The sequence below is a fragment of the Phyllobates terribilis genome, unplaced genomic scaffold (assembly GCF_046119375.1).
Source record: "Phyllobates terribilis strain yellow unplaced genomic scaffold, ASM4611937v1 Scaffold_134__1_contigs__length_4944459, whole genome shotgun sequence".
In the NCBI taxonomy this organism is placed as follows: Eukaryota; Metazoa; Chordata; class Amphibia; order Anura; family Dendrobatidae; genus Phyllobates; species Phyllobates terribilis.
The window spans coordinates 2,167,804-2,186,484 of NW_027362894.1; the positions used below are offsets into that span (position 1 = coordinate 2,167,804).

An 18,681-nucleotide genomic window follows, 5' to 3' on the forward strand; every position below is an offset into this window, starting at 1 on the left:
CAGACTGAAGGTGGCTGCTGCTGTGCACAGGTATATAAAGGCTCAGAGCCTATTATGACACGCGCAGCCAGCGTTCCATTGCCACATTCCATCTACTGCAGGCAGGATACCTGGCTGGCTGAATGTCGCTGAGAAGCTCACAGAGACCGCCATAAGCAACAGTTTAACAGAATGCCACAGACTAATCAACCAAACTTTTTGGGTTGGGTTCTCTTTTATAGTCTGCAGGCATTAAATGAAAGAAGTCAGTGTTCCAGCAGAAGGAGACAACGTTTCAGAAAAGGCATTGTAGCAAACCAAAAAAGAAATTTTAAGCGCAGCAGAGTAACCAGCGCACATACCTGTTAGCTCAGGTGAGTTTAAAAGGCTGCTGTTGATAACAAGGGCATTTGCTAAATAGATGGTGTGTGTGCAACAATATACTGAAAGGTCAATTATATTGTGCAGCTTATCTCACCACCTGTAGTTATTTAGGTGAAAGCTCCAAAATGCTTGCCTAATATGTCTGTTTATCCAAAAGGAAGTAAAAAGGGAGAGCTAGAAAGATAGCATTGCATCACATTACATGGCAATGCAATGCACAGTTGCTGAAGTTGAACCAAAATGAGCTTGTAATCTGGCTTCTGCAACTTTGAACATGAAAAATCCAATGAGGAGAAGAAAAGCAAAGCCAAAGAGTCCATCCCAAAATCCGACAAACAAGCAAAATGAACAAAAAACATTGAATTCAATTCTTTCTGATTTTAGAAACTGCATTAAAGAAGGGGTGCACCGGTCCTGGAGATACTGCAATACCAGGTCAATGCGTGGAGTGGACAGAGCAAGCTCTTTTTCCATCTCCCTGTTCTAAAAATCCATTTAATATATGGTCCCCAGATAGGGGACGTATCAGATATTAAACTGATAAGAACAGATACTACACTTGATCTTAGCCAAAAGGCCGAGAAGCGATAACCAGAATTGGTTTCAAACTACGGAGCCACCCAAGGATCCTGAAAAGTCCATTTGTGGAGATGAGCTCCTGGACTCCCGTTAAGAAGACATGTTGTCAACCTCTAGATCCCTTACATGCCTGCACTTTTCGGCTTGCTGCTGCTGCAATCCACGCGTTTTAGATCTGCATAACTCCACCTCTTTAAACACAGCACCTTCACCCCCTGCTGTTCCCACCCGCCTCAACACCGTTGGAAGGGAGGAGAACCAATTAAGGCGGGGGGTGGGGTGGAACGAGCAGCTGTCTACCCTTAGCAGGAGGGCTCCTGATTACATACCTCTCCTGCTGCTGCTGCTGCTGGCTGTCCAGCAGCAGACTGAAGGTGGCTGCTGCTGTGCACAGGTATATAAAGGCTCAGAGCCTATTATGACACGCGCAGCCAGCGTTCCATTGCCACATTCCATCTACTGCAGGCAGGATACCTGGCTGGCTGAATGTCGCTGAGAAGCTCACAGAGACCGCCATAAGCAACAGTTTAACAGAATGCCACAGACTAATCAACCAAACTTTTTGGGTTGGGTTCTCTTTTATAGTCTGCAGGCATTAAATGAAAGAAGTCAGTGTTCCAGCAGAAGGAGACAACGTTTCAGAAAAGGCATTGTAGCAAACCAAAAAAGAAATTTTAAGCGCAGCAGAGTAACCAGCGCACATACCTGTTAGCTCAGGTGAGTTTAAAAGGCTGCTGTTGATAACAAGGGCATTTGCTAAATAGATGGTGTGTGTGCAACAATATACTGAAAGGTCAATTATATTGTGCAGCTTATCTCACCACCTGTAGTTATTTAGGTGAAAGCTCCAAAATGCTTGCCTAATATGTCTGTTTATCCAAAAGGAAGTAAAAAGGGAGAGCTAGAAAGATAGCATTGCATCACATTACATGGCAATGCAATGCACAGTTGCTGAAGTTGAACCAAAATGAGCTTGTAATCTGGCTTCTGCAACTTTGAACATGAAAAATCCAATGAGGAGAAGAAAAGCAAAGCCAAAGAGTCCATCCCAAAATCCGACAAACAAGCAAAATGAACAAAAAACATTGAATTCAATTCTTTCTGATTTTAGAAACTGCATTAAAGAAGGGGTGCACCGGTCCTGGAGATACTGCAATACCAGGTCAATGCGTGGAGTGGACAGAGCAAGCTCTTTTTCCATCTCCCTGTTCTAAAAATCCATTTAATATATGGTCCCCAGATAGGGGACGTATCAGATATTAAACTGATAAGAACAGATACTACACTTGATCTTAGCCAAAAGGCCGAGAAGCGATAACCAGAATTGGTTTCAAACTACGGAGCCACCCAAGGATCCTGAAAAGTCCATTTGTGGAGATGAGCTCCTGGACTCCCGTTAAGAAAACATGTTGTCAACCTCTAGATCCCTTACATGCCTGCACTTTTCGGCTTGCTGCTGCTGCAATCCACGCGTTTTAGATCTGCATAACTCCACCTCTTTAAACACAGCACCTTCACCCCCTGCTGTTCCCACCCGCCTCAACACCGTTGAAAGGGAGGAGAACCAATTAAGGCGGGGGGTGGGGTGGAACGAGCAGCTGTCTACCCTTAGCAGGAGGGCTCCTGATTACATACCTCTCCTGCTGCTGCTGCTGCTGGCTGTCCAGCAGCAGACTGAAGGTGGCTGCTGCTGTGCACAGGTATATAAAGGCTCAGAGCCTATTATGACACGCGCAGCCAGCGTTCCATTGCCACATTCCATCTACTGCAGGCAGGATACCTGGCTGGCTGAATGTCGCTGAGAAGCTCACAGAGACCGCCATAAGCAACAGTTTAACAGAATGCCACAGACTAATCAACCAAACTTTTTGGGTTGGGTTCTCTTTTATAGTCTGCAGGCATTAAATGAAAGAAGTCAGTGTTCCAGCAGAAGGAGACAACGTTTCAGAAAAGGCATTGTAGCAAACCAAAAAAGAAATTTTAAGCGCAGCAGAGTAACCAGCGCACATACCTGTTAGCTCAGGTGAGTTTAAAAGGCTGCTGTTGATAACAAGGGCATTTGCTAAATAGATGGTGTGTGTGCAACAATATACTGAAAGGTCAATTATATTGTGCAGCTTATCTCACCACCTGTAGTTATTTAGGTGAAAGCTCCAAAATGCTTGCCTAATATGTCTGTTTATCCAAAAGGAAGTAAAAAGGGAGAGCTAGAAAGATAGCATTGCATCACATTACATGGCAATGCAATGCAAAGTTGCTGAAGCTGAACCAAAATGAGCTTGTAATCTGGCTTCTGCAACTTTGAACATGAAAAATCCAATGAGGAGAAGAAAAGCAAAGCCAAAGAGTCCATCCCAAAATCCGACAAACAAGCAAAATGAACAAAAAACATTGAATTCAATTCTTTCTGATTTTAGAAACTGCATTAAAGAAGGGGTGCACCGGTCCTGGAGATACTGCAATACCAGGTCAATGCGTGGAGTGGACAGAGCAAGCTCTTTTTCCATCTCCCTGTTCTAAAAATCCATTTAATATATGGTCCCCAGATAGGGGACGTATCAGATATTAAACTGATAAGAACAGATACTACACTTGATCTTAGCCAAAAGGCCGAGAAGCGATAACCAGAATTGGTTTCAAACTACGGAGCCACCCAAGGATCCTGAAAAGTCCATTTGTGGAGATGAGCTCCTGGACTCCCGTTAAGAAGACATGTTGTCAACCTCTAGATCCCTTACATGCCTGCACTTTTCGGCTTGCTGCTGCTGCAATCCACGCATTTTAGATCTGCATAACTCCACCTCTTTAAACACAGCACCTTCACCCCCTGCTGTTCCCACCCGCCTCAACACCGTTGGAAGGGAGGAGAACCAATTAAGGCGGGGGGTGGGGTGGAACGAGCAGCTGTCTACCCTTAGCAGGAGGGCTCCTGATTACATACCTCTCCTGCTGCTGCTGCTGCTGGCTGTCCAGCAGCAGACTGAAGGTGGCTGCTGCTGTGCACAGGTATATAAAGGCTCAGAGCCTATTATGACACGCGCAGCCAGCGTTCCATTGCCACATTCCATCTACTGCAGGCAGGATACCTGGCTGGCTGAATGTCGCTGAGAAGCTCACAGAGACCGCCATAAGCAACAGTTTAACAGAATGCCACAGACTAATCAACCAAACTTTTTGGGTTGGGTTCTCTTTTATAGTCTGCAGGCATTAAATGAAAGAAGTCAGTGTTCCAGCAGAAGGAGACAACGTTTCAGAAAAGGCATTGTAGCAAACCAAAAAAGAAATTTTAAGCGCAGCAGAGTAACCAGCGCACATACCTGTTAGCTCAGGTGAGTTTAAAAGGCTGCTGTTGATAACAAGGGCATTTGCTAAATAGATGGTGTGTGTGCAACAATATACTGAAAGGTCAATTATATTGTGCAGCTTATCTCACCACCTGTAGTTATTTAGGTGAAAGCTCCAAAATGCTTGCCTAATATGTCTGTTTATCCAAAAGGAAGTAAAAAGGGAGAGCTAGAAAGATAGCATTGCATCACATTACATGGCAATGCAATGCACAGTTGCTGAAGTTGAACCAAAATGAGCTTGTAATCTGGCTTCTGCAACTTTGAACATGAAAAATCCAATGAGGAGAAGAAAAGCAAAGCCAAAGAGTCCATCCCAAAATCCGACAAACAAGCAAAATGAACAAAAAACATTGAATTCAATTCTTTCTGATTTTAGAAACTGCATTAAAGAAGGGGTGCACCGGTCCTGGAGATACTGCAATACCAGGTCAATGCGTGGAGTGGACAGAGCAAGCTCTTTTTCCATCTCCCTGTTCTAAAAATCCATTTAATATATGGTCCCCAGATAGGGGACGTATCAGATATTAAACTGATAAGAACAGATACTACACTTGATCTTAGCCAAAAGGCCGAGAAGCGATAACCAGAATTGGTTTCAAACTACGGAGCCACCCAAGGATCCTGAAAAGTCCATTTGTGGAGATGAGCTCCTGGACTCCCGTTAAGAAGACATGTTGTCAACCTCTAGATCCCTTACATGCCTGCACTTTCCGGCTTGCTGCTGCTGCAATCCACGCGTTTTAGATCTGCATAACTCCACCTCTTTAAACACAGCACCTTCACCCCCTGCTGTTCCCACCCGCCTCAACACCGTTGGAAGGGAGGAGAACCAATTAAGGCGGGGGGTGGGGTGGAACGAGCAGCTGTCTACCCTTAGCAGGAGGGCTCCTGATTACATACCTCTCCTGCTGCTGCTACTGCTGGCTGTCCAGCAGCAGACTGAAGGTGGCTGCTGCTGTGCACAGGTATATAAAGGCTCAGAGCCTATTATGACACGCGCAGCCAGCGTTCCATTGCCACATTCCATCTACTGCAGGAAGGATACCTGGCTGGCTGAATGTCGCTGAGAAGCTCACAGAGACCGCCATAAGCAACAGTTTAACAGAATGCCACAGACTAATCAACCAAACTTTTTGGGTTGGGTTCTCTTTTATAGTCTGCAGGCATTAAATGAAAGAAGTCAGTGTTCCAGCAGAAGGAGACAACGTTTCAGAAAAGGCATTGTAGCAAACCAAAAAAGAAATTTTAAGCGCAGCAGAGTAACCAGCGCACATACCTGTTAGCTCAGGTGAGTTTAAAAGGCTGCTGTTGATAACAAGGGCATTTGCTAAATAGATGGTGTGTGTGCAACAATATACTGAAAGGTCAATTATATTGTGCAGCTTATCTCACCACCTGTAGTTATTTAGGTGAAAGCTCCAAAATGCTTGCCTAATATGTCTGTTTATCCAAAAGGAAGTAAAAAGGGAGAGCTAGAAAGATAGCATTGCATCACATTACATGGCAATGCAATGCACAGTTGCTGAAGTTGAACCAAAATGAGCTTGTAATCTGGCTTCTGCAACTTTGAACATGAAAAATCCAATGAGGAGAAGAAAAGCAAAGCCAAAGAGTCCATCCCAAAATCCGACAAACAAGCAAAATGAACAAAAAACATTGAATTCAATTCTTTCTGATTTTAGAAACTGCATTAACCCCTTAAGCCCCGCGGGTGGTTTGCACGTTAATGACCGGGCCAATTTTTACAATTCTGACCACTGTCACTTTATGAGGTAATTACTCTCGAACGCTTCAACGGATCCCCCTGATTCTGAGACTGTTTTTTCGTGACATATTGTACTTCATGATTGTGGAAAAATTTCTTCGATATCACTTGCGTTTATTTGTGAAAAAAACGGAAATTTGGCGAAAATTTTGAAAATTTTGCAATTTTCAAAATTTGAATTTTTAAGCCCTGAAATCAGAGCGATATGTCACACAAAAGAGTTAATAAATAACATTTCCCACATGTCTACTTTACATCAGCACAATTTTGGAACCAAAATTTTTTTTTGTTAGGGAGCTATAAGGGTTAAAATTTGACCAGCGATTTCTCATTTTTCCAACAAAATTTACAAAACCATTTTTTTAGGGACCACATCACATTTGAAGTCACTTTCAGGGGTCTTTATGACAGAAAATACCCAAAAGTGACACCATTCTAAAAACTGCACCCCTCAAGGTGCTCAAAACCACATTCAAGAACTTTATTAACCCTTCAGGTGCTTCACAGGAATTTTTTGAATGTGGAAGAAAAAAATGAACATTTAACTTTTTTCACAAAAATGTTAATTTAGACCCAATTTTTTTTATTTTCACAGGGGTAACAAGAAAAAATGGACCGCAAAATTTGTTGTGCAATTTCCCCTGGGCACGCAGATACCCAATATTTGGGGAAAAAATACTGTTTGGGCGCACGGCAGGGCTCGGAAGGGAAGGAGCGCTATTTGACTTTTTGATTGTAAAATTTGCTTGAATAATTAGCGGACGCCATGTTGTGTTTGGAGAGCCCATGTGTGCCCAAACTTTGGAGCTCCCCCACAAGTGACCCCATTTTGGAAACTAGACCCCCCAAGGCACCTTTCTAGATGCATAGTGAGCACTTGCAACCCCCAGGTGCTTCACAAATTGATTCGTAACAATGAAAAAGTGAAAAAAAAAAACACTTTTTCATTTTTATGAATCAATTTGTGAAGCACCTGAGTGTTCCAAGTGCTCACAATGCATCTAGATAGGTGCCTTGGGGGGTCTAGTTTCCAAAATGGGGTCACTTGTGGGGGAGCTCCAATGTTTGGGCACACAGCGGCTCTCCAAACGCAACATGGTGTCGCTAACAATTTGAGCCGATTTTCCGTTAAATTTGTTAGAGGACACCATGTTGCATTTAGAGAGTCCCTGTGTGCCCAAACATTGGAGCTCCCCCACAAGTGACCCCATTTTGGAAACTAGACCCCCCAAGGCACCTATCTAGATGCATAGTGAGCACTTGGAACCCCCAGGTGCTTCACAAATTGATTCGTAACAATGAAAAAGTGAAAAAAAAAACACTTTTTCATTTGTATGAATCAATTTGTGAAGCACCTGAGGGTTCCAAGTGCTCACTATGCATCTAGATAGGTGCCTTGGGTGGTCTAGTTTCCAAAATGGGGTCACTTGTGGGGGAGCTCCAATATTTGGGCACACAGCGGCTCTCTAAATGCAACATGGTGTCCGCTAACAAATTGAATGGAAAATCGGCTCAAATTGTTAGCGGACACCACATTGCGTTTGGAGAGCTTCTCTGTGCCCAAACTTTGGAGCTCCCCCACAAGTGACCCCATTTTGGAAACTAGACCCCCCAAGGCACCTTTCTAGATGCATAGTGAGCACTTGGAACCCCCAGGTGCTTCACAAATTGATTCGTAATAATGAAAAAGTGAAAAAAAAAACACTTTTTCATTTTTACGAATCAATTTGTGAAGCACCTAAGGGTTCCAAGTGCTCACTATGCATCTAGATAGGTGCCTTGGGGGGTCTAGTTTCCAAAATGGGGTCACTTGTGGGGGAGCTCCAATGTTTGGGCACACAGGGACTCTCTAAATGCAACATGGTATCCGCTAACAAATTGAATGGAAAATCGGCTCAAATTGTTAGCGGACGCCACATTGCGTTTGGAGAGCCCCTCTGTGCCCAAACTTTGGAGCTCCCCCACAAGTGACCCCATTTTGGAAACTAAACCCCCCAAGGCACCTTTCTAGATGCATAGTGAGCACTTGGAACCCCCAGGTGCTTCACAAATTGATTCGTAATAATGAAAAAGTGAAAAAAAAAACACTTTTTCATTTTTACGAATCAATTTGTGAAGCACCTAGGGGTTCCAAGTGCTTACTATGCATCTAGATAGGTGCCTTGGGGGGTCTAGTTTCCAAAATGGGGTCACTTGTGGGGGAGCTCCAATGTTTGGGCACACAGGGACTCTCTAAATGCAACATGGTATCCGCTAACAAATTGAATGGAAAATCGGCTCAAATTGTTAGCGGACGCCACATTGCGTTTGGAGAGCCCCTCTGTGCCCAAACTTTGGAGCTCCCCCACAAGTGACCCCATTTTGGAAACTAGACCCCCAAAGGCACCTTTCTAGATGCATAGTGAGCACTTGGAACCCCCAGGTGCTTCACAAATTGATTCGTAATAATGAAAAAGTGAAAAAAAAAACACTTTTTCATTTTTACGAATTAATTTGTGAAGCACCTAGGGGTTCCAAGTGCTCACTATGCATCTAGATAGGTGCCTTGGGGGGTCTAGTTTCCAAAATGGGGTCACTTGTGGAGGAGCTCCAATGTTTGGGCACACAGGGACTCTCCAAATGCAACATGATATCCGCTAACAATTTGAGCCGACAATTTGTTAGCGGATATCATGTTGCATTTGGAGAGTCCCTGTGTGCCCAAACATTGGAGCTCCCCCACAAGTGACCCCATTTTGGAAACTAGACCCCCCAAGGCACCTATCTAGATTCATAGTGAGCACTTGGAACCCCAGGTGCTTCACAAATTGATTCATAAAAATGAAAAAGTGTTTTTTTTTTCACTTTTTCATTTTTACGAATTAATTTGTGAAGCACCTGGGGGTTCCAAGTGCTCACTATGCATCTAGAAAGGTGCCTTGGGGGGTCTAGTTTCCAAAATGGGGTCACTTGTGGGGGAGCTCCAAAGTTTGGGCACAGAGGGGCTTTCCAAACGCAATGTGGTGTCCGCTAACAATTTGAGCCGATTTTCCATTCAATTTCTTAGCGGATACCATGTTGCATTTAGAGAGTCCCTGTGTGCCCAAACATTGGAGCTCCCCCACAAGTGACCCCATTTTGGAAACTAGACCCCCCAAGGCACCTATCTAGATTCATAGTGAGCACTTGGAACCCCAGGTGCTTCACAAATTGATTCATAAAAATGAAAAAGTGTTTTTTTTTTCACTTTTTCATTTTTACGAATCAATTTGTGAAGCACCTGGGGGTTCCAAGTGCTCACTATGCATCTAGAAAGGTGCCTTGGGGGGTCTAGTTTCCAAAATGGGGTCACTTGTGGGGGAGCTCCAAAGTTTGGGCACAGAGGGGCTCTCCAAACGCAATGTGGTGTCCGCTAACAATTTGAGCCGATTTTCCATTCAATTTGTTAGCGGATACCATGTTGCATTTAGAGAGTCCCTGTGTGCCCAAACATTGGAGCTCCCCCACAAGTGACCCCATTTTGGAAACTAGACCCCCCAAGGCACCTTTCTAGATTCATAGTGAGCACTTGGAACCCCAGGTGCTTCACAAATTGATTCATAAAAATGAAAAAGTGTTTTTTTTTTCACTTTTTCATTTTTATGAATCAATTTGTGAAGCACCTGGGGGTTCCAAGTGCTCACTATGCATCTAGAAAGGTGCCTTGGGGGGTCTAGTTTCCAAAATGGGGTCACTTGTGGGGGAGCTCCAAAGTTTGGGCACAGAGGGGCTCTCCAAACGCAATGTGGTGTCCGCTAACAATTTGAGCCGATTTTCCATTCAATTTGTTAGCGGATACCATGTTGCATTTAGAGAGTCCCTGTGTGCCCAAACATTGGAGCTCCCCCACAAGTGACCCCATTTTGGAAACTAGACCCCCCAAGGCACCTATCTAGATTCATAGTGAGCACTTGGAACCCCAGGTGCTTCACAAATTGATTCATAAAAATGAAAAAGTGTTTTATTTTCACTTTTTCATTTTTACGAATCAATTTGTGAAGCACCTGGGGGTTCTAAGTGCTCACTATGCATCTAGATAGGTGCCTTGGGGGGTCTAGTTTCCAAAATGGGGTCACTTGTGGGGGAGCTCCAATGTTTGGACACACAGGGGCTCTCCAAACGCAACATGGCGTCCGCTAACAATTTGAGCCGATTTTCCATTCAATTTGTTAGCGGACACCATGTCGCGTTTGGAGAGCCCGTGATGTGCCTAAACAGTGGAGCTCCCCCACAAGTGTCCCCATTTTGGAAACTATACCCCTCAAAGATTTTATTAAGGTGTATAGTGAACATTTTGAACCCAGAGGTACGGCACATTATTTGTTTACATTAGGTCATCATATTGAATAAGTTTTCATTATTCTTGAGCGCAAGTGCTCGCTACTTGAGTTTGCATCGGGTACTCAGGTATGCACCATGTACAGCGTGTGCTCGAGTGACATGCTTGAGTCCCTGCTCCGCATGTTTCACGGTTATTAGACACCCAAAAAAAAACATGCGGGGATCGCTCGTGCATGGCAGGCAATCCCCGTAAAGTTTTTTGGCCGCGAAGCATATGGGGCAGAGACTCGAGCATGTCACTCAAATACCCACGATACTAAATGCATACCAGAGCACCCGATGCAAACTCAAGTAGCGAGCACTTGCTCTCAACACTAGTCGCCATATCGTCATCTTTTTTTCTTACTTTTGAAAAAAATCCCAACCCCAGCCCTAACCCTAGCACAACCCTAGCCCCAGCACAACCCTAGCCCCAGCACAACCCTAGCCCCAGCACAGCCCTAGCCCCAAACCCAGCCCTAACCCTAGCCCAATCCTAACTCAAGAGTTTATTTTTGACGCCGTTCCTTGTGCGGTATAAGTGATTAGACGACTTTATTCTTCGGGTCGGTGTGATTACAGCAATGCCAGAATCATATGGGGTTTTTATGACTGACAGCTGTCACACACTAAAAGACGCATTTTTTGTAAAATCTAGTTTTTGCATCGCCATATTTTGAGAGCTATAATTTTTCCAGATTTTGGCAGACAGTCATGTGACGGCTCGTTTTTTGCGGGATGACTTGACGTTGTTATTGGTGCCATTTTCAGGCACGTGACATTTTTTGATCGCTTTCTATTCCGATTTTTGGGAGGCAGAATAAACAAAAACCAACAATTCAGGAATTGTTTTTTTTTTTTTTTTTTATTCTGTTCCGCGTGTGGTAAAATTGATAAGGCAGCTTTACTCTTCGGGTCAGTACGTTTACAGCGGTACCACATTTGTATCATTTTTCTATGTTTTGGCGCTTATACACAATAAAAGCTATTTTATAGAAATAAATATTTTTTAGTATCGCTTTATTCTGAGAGCTATAACTTTTTTATTTTTCGGCTGATGGAGCTATGTGGTGGCTTGTTTTTTGCGGGACGAGATGACGTTTTCAGCGGTATCATTTCTATTTATATACATCTTTTTGATCGCGTGTTATTCCACTTTTTGTTTGGCGGTATGGTGATAAAGCATTGTTTTTTGCTTGGTTTTTTTTTTTTTTTTTTTACCGTGTTCACTGAAGGGGTTAACTAGTGGGACAGTTTTATAGGTCAGGTTGTTCCGGACGCGGCGATACCAAATATGTGTACTTTTATTGTATTTTTTTTATTTTTTTTATAATAATATTTATTGATGGGTACATTATATTTTTATTTTTGGTGTATTATTTTTTTTATTTTTTTATAATATTTTTGCACATTTTTTTTTTTTTTTTTTTCCACTTTCACACAGTTTATACACTTTATTACTTTGTCCCACTCTGGGACTTTCACTTTTTTTTTTCTGATCGCCTGCATGGCACAGGAATGGAGCACCATCCCTATGCCATGAAGGCTGTCAGAAGTGCACAGTGTGAAGATTGCTTGGAGATGCACTGCGCATGTCCAAGCAATCTTCCTGCTCTCTGGTGACCCGGATGTTGTCATGACGACATCGGGTCGTCATGGCAACACCCGGGAAGCCTTTGCAGACTGCGCTGGAAGCCGGAAGAGGAGGTGAGTATCGCCGATCACCTCCCCTTGCCCCCGCAATGCCGCGATCGACTTCGATCGACTTCGATCGCAGCATCGCGGGGGTTAATGTGCTGGGAGCGGTGCGTGACCGCTCCCTGCACATAGTACCGGGTGTCAGCTGTGACAATCAGCTGACACCCGGCGGCGATCGCGCCCGCACAGCCTGTGTGCGGGCGCGATCGCGATGACGTACTAATACGGGTCTGGCTCTTAAGTCCCAGGGCACAGACGCGTATTAGTACGTCAGATGTTATTAAGGGGTTAAAGAAGGGGTGCACCGGTCCTGGAGATACTGCAATACCAGGTCAATGCGTGGAGTGGACAGAGCAAGCTCTTTTTCCATCTCCCTGTTCTAAAAATCTATTTAATATATGGTCCCCAGATAGGGGACGTATCAGATATTAAACTGATAAGAACAGATACTACACTTGATCTTAGCCAAAAGGCCGAGAAGCGATAACCAGAATTGGTTTCAAACTACGGAGCCACCCAAGGATCCTGAAAAGTCCATTTGTGGAGATGAGCTCCTGGACTCCCGTTAAGAAGACATGTTGTCAACCTCTAGATCCCTTACATGCCTGCACTTTTCGGCTTGCTGCTGCTGCAATCCACGCGTTTTAGATCTGCATAACTCCACCTCTTTAAGCACAGCACCTTCACCCCCTGCTGTTCCCACCCGCCTCAACACCGTTGGAAGGGAGGAGAACCAATTAAGGCGGGGGGTGGGGTGGAACGAGCAGCTGTCTACCCTTAGCAGGAGGGCTCCTGATTACATACCTCTCCTGCTGCTGCTGCTGCTGGCTGTCCAGCAGCAGACTGAAGGTGGCTGCTGCTGTGCACAGGTATATAAAGGCTCAGAGCCTATTATGACACGCGCAGCCAGCGTTCCATTGCCACATTCCATCTACTGCAGGCAGGATACCTGGCTGGCTGAATGTCGCTGAGAAGCTCACAGAGACCGCCATAAGCAACAGTTTAACAAAATGCCACAGACTAATCAACCAAACTTTTTGGGTTGGGTTCTCTTTTATAGTCTGCGGGCATTAAATGAAAGAAGTCAGTGTTCCAGCAGAAGGAGACAACGTTTCAGAAAAGGCATTGTAGCAAACCAAAAAAGAAATTTTAAGCGCAGCAGAGTAACCAGCGCACATACCTGTTAGCTCAGGTGAGTTTAAAAGGCTGCTGTTGATAACAAGGGCATTTGCTAAATAGATGGTGTGTGTGCAACAATATACTGAAAGGTCAATTATATTGTGCAGCTTATCTCACCACCTGTAGTTATTTAGGTGAAAGCTCCAAAATGCTTGCCTAATATGTCTGTTTATCCAAAAGGAAGTAAAAAGGGAGAGCTAGAAAGATAGCATTGCATCACATTACATGGCAATGCAATGCACAGTTGCTGAAGTTGAACCAAAATGAGCTTGTAATCTGGCTTCTGCAACTTTGAACATGAAAAATCCAATGAGGAGAAGAAAAGCAAAGCCAAAGAGTCCATCCCAAAATCCGACAAACAAGCAAAATGAACAAAAAACATTGAATTCAATTCTTTCTGATTTTAGAAACTGCATTAAAGAAGGGGTGCACCGGTCCTGGAGATACTGCAATACCAGGTCAATGCGTGGATTGGACAGAGCAAGCTCTTTTTCCATCTCCCTGTTCTAAAAATCCATTTAATATATGGTCCCCAGATAGGGGACGTATCAGATATTAAACTGATAAGAACAGATTTTTTTTTTTTTTATCGAAAGCCCGAATTCGTGTACAAAACCCGAGTGCGCTTAAAAAAGTGACAAGTGCCACAAAAAAAGTGCACTAGGATGCTGGTCTTCTTGAAACCCTCTCCAAAAGGAGAAGGGTCCCCCAAACCATTCCCCGTCCCTCCGAGCCAAAAGGCCACAGCGAGGAACAGGGACAAAAAGCCACCTCCAGCCGAAGCCAGAGGCGACCCAATCTTACCCCCAGCACCTGCCCGAGTTCTCACCCGAGCAAGGCACTGGGAGCCAAAGACTGTGCTCCCCTCCCGGAAGAGGGGAGCCAACAAAGCTCTCCTCCCAAAAGAGGAGAGCCAGGGGGGGTTCAGGGGGGAGCGGAACCTGATGGCCACACACTCCCCCCCTAGACCTGCCAAGAGAGGAACCCGTAAGGGAACCGCATCCCGACAAAGTCCTAGTAGGACGTGACACACGTGAATAAGTGGACACACAGTGACAAAGAAATTAAATAAATAGTGAAGGTTTCACAGTATAATACTGCCCGGACCTTCGACCGGGAATTGAAAAATTCCCCATCCTAAGGCCAGAAGGCCCGGAATAAGGGTATGTGCGAAGAAAGAAAATTTGAAGTGCTTGTGCAAATGTGCCATAAACTCAAGTGGGGTTCCCAATCCCAGTGAGTTAAGGCACCCCAGGGTCACCACTCCTGGGGCACTTCACACTTCGGGCTTTCGATCTTCCCCGGCCCAATGGCGTCGATCCTGGGGGGCCATGCTTTCCACCAGATGACTATATTAGCCACCTGGCATACTAACAAGCGCCTAAACCCCAGTGTGCATAATGTATCAATCTACTAGGGCGGCCAACATCCAAAACCGCCTTTTCGAAAGATACTACACCTGATCTTAGCCAAAAGGCCGAGAAGCGATAACCAGAATTGGTTTCAAACTACGGAGCCACCCAAGGATCCTGAAAAGTCCATTTGTGGAGATGAGCTCCTGGACTCCCGTTAAGAAGACATGTTGTCAACCTCTAGATCCCTTACATGCCTGCACTTTTCGGCTTGCTGCTGCTGCAATCCACGCGTTTTAGATCTGCATAACTCCACCTCTTTAAACACAGCACCTTCACCCCCTGCTGTTCCCACCCGCCTCAACACCGTTGGAAGGGAGGAGAACCAATTAAGGCGGGGGGTGGGGTGGAACGAGCAGCTGTCTACCCTTAGCAGGAGGGCTCCTGATTACATACCTCTCCTGCTGCTGCTGCTGCTGGCTGTCCAGCAGCAGACTGAAGGTGGCTGCTGCTGTGCACAGGTATATAAAGGCTCAGAGCCTATTATGACACGCGCAGCCAGCGTTCCATTGCCACATTCCATCTACTGCAGGCAGGATACCTGGCTGGCTGAATGTCGCTGAGAAGCTCACAGAGACCGCCATAAGCAACAGTTTAACAGAATGCCACAGACTAATCAACCAAACTTTTTGGGTTGGGTTCTCTTTTATAGTCTGCAGGCATTAAATGAAAGAAGTCAGTGTTCCAGCAGAAGGAGACAACGTTTCAGAAAAGGCATTGTAGCAAACCAAAAAAGAAATTTTAAGCGCAGCAGAGTAACCAGCGCACATACCTGTTAGCTCAGGTGAGTTTAAAAGGCTGCTGTTGATAACAAGGGCATTTGCTAAATAGATGGTGTGTGTGCAACAATATACTGAAAGGTCAATTATATTGTGCAGCTTATCTCACCACCTGTATTTATTTAGGTGAAAGCTCCAAAATGCTTGCCTAATATGTCTGTTTATCCAAAAGGAAGTAAAAAGGGAGAGCTAGAAAGATAGCATTGCATCACATTACATGGCAATGCAATGCACAGTTGCTGAAGTTGAACCAAAATGAGCTTGTAATCTGGCTTCTGCAACTTTGAACATGAAAAATCCAATGAGGAGAAGAAAAGCAAAGCCAAAGAGTCCATCCCAAAATCCGACAAACAAGCAAAATGAACAAAAAACATTGAATTCAATTCTTTCTGATTTTAGAAACTGCATTAAAGAAGGGGTGCACCGGTCCTGGAGATACTGCAATACCAGGTCAATGCGTGGAGTGGACAGAGCAAGCTCTTTTTCCATCTCCCTGTTCTAAAAATCCATTTAATATATGGTCCCCAGATAGGGGACGTATCAGATATTAAACTGATAAGAACAGATACTACACTTGATCTTAGCCAAAAGGCCGAGAAGCGATAACCAGAATTGGTTTCAAACTACGGAGCCACCCAAGGATCCTGAAAAGTCCATTTGTGGAGATGAGCTCCTGGACTCCCGTTAAGAAGACATGTTGTCAACCTCTAGATCCCTTACATGCCTGCACTTTTCGGCTTGCTGCTGCTGCAATCCACGCGTTTTAGATCTGCATAACTCCACCTCTTTAAACACAGCACCTTCACCCCCTGCTGTTCCCACCCGCCTCAACACCGTTGGAAGGGAGGAGAACCAATTAAGGCGGGGGGTGGGGTGGAACGAGCAGCTGTCTACCCTTAGCAGGAGGGCTCCTGATTACATACCTCTCCTGCTGCTGCTGCTGCTGGCTGTCCAGCAGCAGACTGAAGGTGGCTGCTGCTGTGCACAGGTATATAAAGGCTCAGAGCCTATTATGACACGCGCAGCCAGCGTTCCATTGCCACATTCCATCTACTGCAGGCAGGATACCTGGCTGGCTGAATGTCGCTGAGAAGCTCACAGAGACCGCCATAAGCAACAGTTTAACAGAATGCCACAGACTAATCAACCAAACTTTTTGGGTTGGGTTCTCTTTTATAGTCTGCAGGCATTAAATGAAAGAAGTCAGTGTTCCAGCAGAAGGAGACAACGTTTCAGAAAAGGCATTGTAGCAAACCAAAAAAGAAATTTTAAGCGCAGCAGAGTAACCAGCGCACATACCTGTTAGCTCAGGTGAGTTTAAAAGGCTGCTGTTGATAACAAGGGCATTTGCTAAATAGATGGTGTGTGTGCAACAATATACTGAAAGGTCAATTATATTGTGCAGCTTATCTCACCACCTGTAGTTATTTAGGTGAAAGCTCCAAAATGCTTGCCTAATATGTCTGTTTATCCAAAAGGAAGTAAAAAGGGAGAGCTAGAAAGATAGCATTGCATCACATTACATGGCAATGCAATGCACAGTTGCTGAAGTTGAACCAAAATGAGCTTGTAATCTGGCTTCTGCAACTTTGAACATGAAAAATCCAATGAGGAGAAGAAAAGCAAAGCCAAAGAGTCCATCCCAAAATCCGACAAACAAGCAAAATGAACAAAAAACATTGAATTCAATTCTTTCTGATTTTAGAAACTGCATTAAAGAAGGGGTGCACCGGTCCTGGAGATACTGCAATACCAGGTCAATGCGTGGAGTGGACAGAGCAAGCTCTTTTTCCATCTCCCTGTTCTAAAAATCCATTTAATATATGGTCCCCAGATAGGGGACGTATCAGATATTAAACTGATAAGAACAGATACTACACTTGATCTTAGCCAAAAGGCCGAGAAGCGATAACCAGAATTGGTTTCAAACTACGGAGCCACCCAAGGATCCTGAAAAGTCCATTTGTGGAGATGAGCTCCTGGACTCCCGTTAAGAAGACATGTTGTCAACCTCTAGATCCCTTACATGCCTGCACTTTTCGGCTTGCTGCTGCTGCAATCCACGCGTTTTAGATCTGCATAACTCCACCTCTTTAAACACAGCACCTTCACCCCCTGCTGTTCCCACCCGCCTCAACACCGTTGGAAGGGAGGAGAACCAATTAAGGCGGGGGGTGGGGTGGAACGAGCAGCTGTCTACCCTTAGCAGGAGGGCTCCTGATTACATACCTCTCCTGCTGCTGCTGCTGCTGGCTGTCCAGCAGCAGACTGAAGGTGGCTGCTGCTGTGCACAGGTATATAAAGGCTCAGAGCCTATTATGACACGCGCAGCCAGCGTTCCATTGCCACATTCCATCTACTGCAGGCAGGATACCTGGCTGGCTGAATGTCGCTGAGAAGCTCACAGAGACCGCCATAAGCAACAGTTTAACAGAATGCCACAGACTAATCAACCAAACTTTTTGGGTTGGGTTCTCTTTTATAGTCTGCAGGCATTAAATGAAAGAAGTCAGTGTTCCAGCAGAAGGAGACAACGTTTCAGAAAAGGCATTGTAGCAAACCAAAAAAGAAATTTTAAGCGCAGCAGAGTAACCAGCGCACATACCTGTTAGCTCAGGTGAGTTTAAAAGGCTGCTGTTGATAACAAGGGCATTTGCTAAATAGATGGTGTGTGTGCAACAATATACTGAAAGGTCAATTATATTGTGCAGCTTATCTCACCACCTGTAGTTATTTAGGTGAAAGCTCCAAAATGCTTGCCTAATATGTCTGTTTATCCAAAAGGAAGTAAAAAGGGAGAGCTAGAAAGATAGCATTGCATCACATTACATGGCAATGCAATGCACAGTTGCTGAAGTTGAACCAAAATGAGCTTGTAATCTGGCTTCTGCAACTTTGAACATGAAAAATCCAATGAGGAGAAGAAAAGCAAAGCCAAAGAGTCCATCCCAAAATCCGACAAACAAGCAAAATGAACAAAAAACATTGAATTCAATTCTTTCTGATTTTAGAAACTGCATTAAAGAAGGGGTGCACCGGTCCTGGAGATACTGCAATACCAGGTCAATGCGTGGAGTGGACAGAGCAAGCTCTTTTTCCATCTCCCTGTTCTAAAAATCCATTTAATATATGGTCCCCAGATAGGGGACGTATCAGATATTAAACTGATAAGAACAGATCCGTTTTCAAACAAGCTTTATTTAAATCAGACATACATCATA

At 44.6% G+C, this 18,681-nt stretch overlaps 8 non-coding genes and 1 pseudogene across 8 annotated transcripts; all 9 read right to left on the reverse strand.

Annotated features, from left to right (window-relative positions):
• Positions 1-761: 761 nt before the first annotated feature.
• On the reverse strand, positions 762-952 carry LOC141204884 (U2 spliceosomal RNA). Its single transcript, XR_012275734.1, has one exon. It is a non-coding gene; the product is annotated as a U2 spliceosomal RNA (small nuclear RNA).
• A 1,115-nt stretch (positions 953-2,067) lies between these two features.
• Positions 2,068-2,258, reverse strand: LOC141204885 (U2 spliceosomal RNA). The gene has a single exon (XR_012275735.1). It is a non-coding gene; the product is annotated as a U2 spliceosomal RNA (small nuclear RNA).
• Positions 2,259-3,373: 1,115 nt separating this feature from the next.
• On the reverse strand, positions 3,374-3,564 carry LOC141204886 (U2 spliceosomal RNA). The gene has a single exon (XR_012275736.1). It is a non-coding gene; the product is annotated as a U2 spliceosomal RNA (small nuclear RNA).
• A 1,115-nt stretch (positions 3,565-4,679) lies between these two features.
• On the reverse strand, positions 4,680-4,870 carry LOC141204887 (U2 spliceosomal RNA). Its single transcript, XR_012275737.1, has one exon. It is a non-coding gene; the product is annotated as a U2 spliceosomal RNA (small nuclear RNA).
• Positions 4,871-12,384: 7,514 nt separating this feature from the next.
• On the reverse strand, positions 12,385-12,575 carry LOC141204453 (U2 spliceosomal RNA). The gene has a single exon (XR_012275329.1). It is a non-coding gene; the product is annotated as a U2 spliceosomal RNA (small nuclear RNA).
• Positions 12,576-13,690: 1,115 nt separating this feature from the next.
• Positions 13,691-13,876, reverse strand: LOC141204391 (U2 spliceosomal RNA). The gene has a single exon (XR_012275317.1). It is a non-coding gene; the product is annotated as a U2 spliceosomal RNA (small nuclear RNA).
• Positions 13,877-15,873: 1,997 nt separating this feature from the next.
• LOC141204888 (U2 spliceosomal RNA) lies at positions 15,874-16,064 on the reverse strand. Its single transcript, XR_012275738.1, has one exon. It is a non-coding gene; the product is annotated as a U2 spliceosomal RNA (small nuclear RNA).
• A 1,115-nt stretch (positions 16,065-17,179) lies between these two features.
• LOC141204889 (U2 spliceosomal RNA) lies at positions 17,180-17,370 on the reverse strand. Its single transcript, XR_012275739.1, has one exon. It is a non-coding gene; the product is annotated as a U2 spliceosomal RNA (small nuclear RNA).
• Positions 17,371-18,485: 1,115 nt separating this feature from the next.
• Positions 18,486-18,658, reverse strand: LOC141204324 (U2 spliceosomal RNA; annotated as a pseudogene).
• Between the last annotated feature and the right edge of the window lie 23 nt (positions 18,659-18,681).